Below are 6,264 nucleotides of genomic sequence, written 5' to 3'. Positions count from 1 at the left end.
AGTTTCATTCCACTTTGAACCACTGCAGTTACAATAAGACCTGTGTTTGGGAAGTGATTGGAGATGCAGTCAGAAGATCTGCTGCCACATCGCAGCTTGCCTTTGACACTGGAAGGGAAGACAAACAAGCAGTTATTTTCATATGAAGCTACTGTTTTCTTAATAGCGTATGATATCCCATTAGCCATTTTATATTGTTTCTTCACTACTTTGGGCTTCAAAAATCCACAAGAGAATTTTTATTATAAAAATCTTCCAAAGTAATTTTGTTTTAGTTGCTGAGCACTATAGCTGAAAAGAAGCTTCAGCTAGAGAAGCTTCTCAGATACTTAGAACATAACTTGGCAATCACCTACACAGGAGAAGAAACCTATATTTTTGTGAATGCAAACAGGTTCTTGTCCATGGCAATCTAGCAACCCCACAAAAGTAAGGCCACCTTATCTGTAATACCTGCTTATATGAATAAGTGGTCTTGCAGGTGCAGGCAGTATGCTCTTTGTTAAGGGTGATCATAGTTGAAAGATCAGGTTGTTAGAGTCTGAAGTACCAGGTTAATTCACTTTGGTCAAACCAAAACCAAAAGGTTTTTTTTAAACAGTTTTTGAAGTGATTCTGCTGTAGGAACAGCAAAGCAAGGTGACTGTGATTTAAGTGTGAGTCAATTTAATTCAATTCACTGCCACAACTTCCAATTCTTATTAACATAATCAAAACCGCAGTTCTTCACCTCGACAATTTTGTCACTTTCAACTTCTCAGTGGAAGTGGGCTTTCCACATCTTTAAGGCTCTTTAGGAAGTAACTCCGATATTATCTTGCTCGTCCTCCCCTTGATCAGGTGTCCTTTAGTAAACACCAGCTACAAGGCTTTGTTTTTTGGCTCGGCATTTAATTTTCACCCACAAGCTCTCAATCTGTTCGTCACTATTTTTCAAAGTCAGCTTTGAGCAATCAATCAATTTTTCACATGTTTTAAGAACTGTATGAAGAAATTCCATGAACTATATACACTAACACATGATGTTTCCAACTGGATCATCCCTTTGTTCCTCCCTCACCCTTTGGAAACTCATTACCTTGGGAATTGGCTGCCAAGCCTTGTTTTTCTGCAAATCATCACATGTGGTTTCCTACAGAATAAGCAGTACTTTAGTACTCCACCCTTCTTTAAGTACTAACTTCCTGCCATATTTTGCTAGGTTTATCATGGCTAGATATAGAGAGATATATTAAAAAAAAACATTATTTTCTTGTTTTTTCCTTGTTCTCCATACTTCAGAAATTATTTTATGGAAGGCTACAAAAGTGTCTTTTACCTGGAACAGAAGAAAAAAAGCAGTCCTGAAGAGCTGTTACGTCTTGCACATAAATCAAGATACTTTGGTGTGTAAATCCAGGTTCATTTAAATGTTTATTACTTAAATCATTCATGCTGAACATTTATGAAGAACTAGAATAACCCAAGTTATCCTGCTACAGGGCAAATACAAAAGTGTTGTAAAAAAAGAATTGCTGTTACTTAGGACCCAGTTTCTCCACTTTGATGTCTTCGGTTGATTCCCAGAGTGCAGTCAGTACCCCTCTGACAACGGTACGATGGTGCAAGTCTCTTGTCTCCACTTGCTGCTCCGACAACTGACTCTGTCACACTCACAGATACTTTTGTCTGCAAGCGTAAGCCATACACAGCTCAGACCTTCTACCACTACAGCCTTGCTCAGCTGGACCTCAAGCCAACAGCATGAATAAGAGCAAGTGTAGTAATCCAGCCAAGTTTTAGAGCACTAAATTTGTTTGGTTTTCTGTTAGGAGTCCCTCGATGCCCTGGAGCTGCCCCAGTAGCTTCTGGGAGCCCAAAGCCAACAACTAGAAGAATCAGTCAGAGCCAGGACTACCCACAATGGCTCAAGGCAAGGATAATCACCTTGGACCTGGCCTCAAGATGTAGTAGGAGCTAGATGAAGTCACCCAGGCTCATTGAAAGTTGTAGGACTTGGAGTTTTCCTCCAGTGTGGTTTAGACTGAGATTTTGAGCAACACATTTGAAAGAAAGACAGAAAAGGCAGCTAAGTGAATAACTGCTCATAGAAAGATGCAACAGTCAGGATCAGGATCCTGTCCCCTTTTCTACAACAGTATTTATTTTAATTTGTATGGTAATAAGTTACATTTTTAGTACTATTCAGTATTAGCATTGCTGCAGCACCAACATCAGCCATATATGGCCCTGTCACGGTTTAGCCCCAGCCATGAACTAAGCACCACACAGACACTTGCTCACTCCCCTGCAGTGGGATGGGGGAGAGAATCAGAATAGTAACAGGGAGAAAACTCATGTGTTGAGATAAAGACAGTTTAATAGGTAGAGCAAAAGCTGCACACACAAGCAAAGCAAAGCAAGGAATTAATTCACCACTCCCCGTGGGCAGGCAGATGTTCAGCCATCTTCAGGAAAGCAGGGCTCCATCACACATAATGGTTACTTGGGAAGACAAACGCCATCACTCCAAACGTCCCCCCATCCCTTCCTCCTTCTTCGTCTCAGCTTTATATACCAAGCATGACATCATATGGTATGGAATATCTCTTTGGCCAGCATGGGTCAGCTGTCCTGGCTGAGTCCCTTCCCAGCTTCCCATGCACCCTCAGCCTTCTCACTGGCAGGCCAGCGTGAAAAGACCGGACAGTCCTTGACTGCTTAGCAACAACTGAAAATATCAGCATGTTACCAACAGTTTCTCATCCCAAATTCAAACTATAGCCTCACACTAGCTTCTGTGAAGAAAATTAACTCTATCCCAGCTGAAACCAGGACAGATCCTCAAGTGCTACACACAAAATTTGTTTTTTTGGACAATCTGAGACACAGAGAAGGGGAGCAGTAAGAGAAACTGAAATGAGAGCCCAACCAACACTCTTGGGATAACAGTTAGTAACAGCAATTCCAAGCTTTTGCACGCTCTCTCTCTAGAGTAGAGTATGAAATATTTTGAATTATTTTACAGGATTAATCTGAAGATAAGGTTGCTTAAATGGTCCAAGTCCCCTTCATCAAGAACACGAAGTCAATAACATATTTGTTGTGGTTTTTTCCTTCATTATCCACCAATCTTCCAAGTGTATTCATCTGTACATATATAAACACAAACCATCACAAAGTAGGGCCACAAAACACTTCCCAGAACATCATGATAAATTTTGTCTGTCTAAAATCAAAAGCCGCAATTACAACATAGCAAAGACACCACTTCGTGTTCTACATCCTGGCAAGAGAAGGAAATTTGTCAAGTAAAATTCCATGGCTCTCCGAAGTAGCTCATGTCCTGGAGGACACCATAGGACGGTAACCAAAAAGCTTCATGTGTTGAGACATTCCCTTTTGAACACTAATATGATGAGCTGTTAAGCATTCTTGGCAAATAAGCAAGTGTTTGATACCAGGAAAAATACTGCATGGCTAGTTTGGATGATGAAAGGGTATGAAACATGAGCAGTACATGATTAGCTGAGTGCACTCTGCCTCAGAACAATCAATTTTTACCAACCAGGCCTTTCTTAGAATAAAGCTAAGATATCAGAAAGACAGGTTAGCCTGCAGGCTATTTTTGTACACATCTTATCTCTGGACTAACATGCAGCCTGCACGCATACCTACTCTTGTAAACATCCAGCAAGAGCAAGAGTTAAGACACCCATGCGAGTTCTTCCTGGGACAAAAAAAGCTGATGCATTCGTCCCAGTTTCAGGGCTCCTTTCCCCATTGGCCCTCCTTTGTGAGAGAGCTCTCACCCTGGGATTCAGGGTGGGATGGGGGAGGACATGACAACACCAAACCCAACCAACCCCAAACTTACTTGCCTCCCATTTCTCCTGAATGTTCCTTTGACTTGGGATGCCAGGCTGATTTCTCCTTAATAACTAGGCTTGAATTCAAATGCCAAGACAAAAGACTTTTCCCCCTAGAAGACAAGAAGCATTTCAACAAGACTGAAGAACATATGCCATACAGTGAGTGCACAGACTTGTGGACAACTCTCCTGCCATAACATGGAGTTTCAAGTGAGGCAACTACTTCCTACACACCAGTTTAGGAAATTAAAATGAACTATTAGGGCCCCGTATCTTGTTCTAGCAAAGAAGCCCTGCCACTGTGGAAGAACCTGCAGAAACGCTGTGCCTTAAAAGACTCCATTGTATGTGCTCAGCAAATTTGAGTACATACAGTTTTGGAGAAAAACATTCCACCTTCCCATCTATATGCTCATATCTAAATACCTATATCTCCACAGTGTCCAAGCATCTCTGACAAGGAAAGGACCTCAAAAACAAGAAGTAAACCAAACCATGCAGTTCAACTCAGATTCACATCAGGAAAAAAAAAAAAAAAAAAGGAACAACTCAGAAGGAACAAAGGAAACTCCCATCCTACCACAAACAAACATTCAAAAGCATGGTATGGTGGCAGGCTGAGAGGCAGCTGAGACAAGAATACTTGAAAATTTTATATGGAAAAATATACAAACTACACTTAAATATGACACATGTCCAATTCCTGCAATGCAGGTAGCCGTGTGGCACCAATTATAAAGAAAAATGATAACATTAAGTTGCTGTTTCTCTCATTTCAGCTTAAGTAAATAAGTGCTAAGGACATAAAGAATACATCCTTCCAGGTATCAGGGAAGTTTAATCACCTAGATGAAGTCACTGTTTGAAATAGGTCTAAAAAATTCAATTTTGAGCCATGCTTCCCCAAAGAGTAGTTTCACAATGAAGAGATTACTTTCTGCTGCTGTGCAACACCAGTCCAAGATGGACTTGGTAAGTCACCTTCCCACCGTCAGGTATTCTGACGTAATACAAGAAACTACGCAATATAATATGACATTGACTTTTTTTGCTTACTTTTTATTGGAATAAGGAAAGGTATATCGAGACAAGTGTTCATAAGAAAAATTGTGACAAGCACATTAGCAAAACTAGTATTTATTAAAAGAGAAACACATTAAAAAATATATAATGAATCATACCTGCTTATAAGCCTTTACATCATTTCAGAAAAGACAAATTTCACATCTCCAGTTTTCAAATACAGAAACAGTACATTCAGCTCAATGTAAAAGCCACAAAAGTAAACAGTGGTTTTTTGTCACCCTTTTGTAGTAGATAGTTTCCAACTGCATAATCCAGCACTTTTCTCTGAAAAAAAGCACTTCTTGCTTTCTGCAAAGTGAGGTGAATTCCATCCTACAGCATAGCAGCATCTGACATTATTTTATTCATTCACATTCATAAGATGTGCCTACCTTGAATATCGATGTTTCTAAAATATATAGACATACACAGAAATTCCTTGAACAAAAGTTTAACTGAATTGCAAGCCCAAGTGTAAGGAAAAAAATATCTAACTCAGACTCTTCAAAGGAGCCTTCCTTCCTCTTACACTGAAAGAGAAAGATAAGACTTAAAGCATTTTTAAAGTTTCATCAGCTCGTGATGATCAAACTGTAGGAAGAAGCAACACAATCCCATGATGTGTTTTTAATTGTTAAATATAAAAAAAGGAACTATCATTTCCTCAAAAACAAATGGTTACCAAAGAAAAGTACTCAATATTGAACTTTTGGGAGAATAAAAGCCATTATAATCCTTGAGAAGGGTAGGAAGGAAGTATCACAGGGATCTTTGAAACCATGAAGGGCAAAAATGGCAAGCAGATAATGACTGTTCAGTCTTGAAAGTACACGGGCATCAGCCAGTCGCAAGTTGAAAGCAAAAGGACGTATTTCCTCTCTCAGTGCACAGTTACAATCTGTGGGGTCCCTTGACAGATGATGTAAACTGTAAAGGTTCATGGAGAGAGGTTCAAAAAGCAAGAGATAAAGGTATAGAAGAAATCGGTCTTTCCTCAAATGCCAGTGCACCTTTGACAAAAAGAGGTGCTTCACTCAGTGGAGTTTGGAAGATTATTCTCCAGATGCTTGAACTATTTGAATAGACCTCCCTAGTCATCTGGTATCAGCCACTGTAAGATGAGATACTGGGTTAGATAGATAATCCCCTACTCTTCCCCACACGACAAAGCAACATCCATGCTGTACTGTACGTCCCTTGGGTTCTCATAAGACCATCTGTTGTCTGGAATGAGTTTTCAGTGTCACGTGTGCTACTCCCTTCACAAGACAACAGTTTCCAGCTATTAGTTTTCAGTATTCTGTCTTGAACCACGTGGTTTTCATACACTGCAGCCTGACCGTATCTT

This window comes from Phaethon aethereus, assembly GCF_964289735.1.
Source record: "Phaethon aethereus genome assembly, chromosome: 5".
Classification (NCBI taxonomy): Eukaryota; Metazoa; Chordata; class Aves; order Phaethontiformes; family Phaethontidae; genus Phaethon; species Phaethon aethereus.
Note: the sequence above shows the minus strand (reverse complement) of the source record.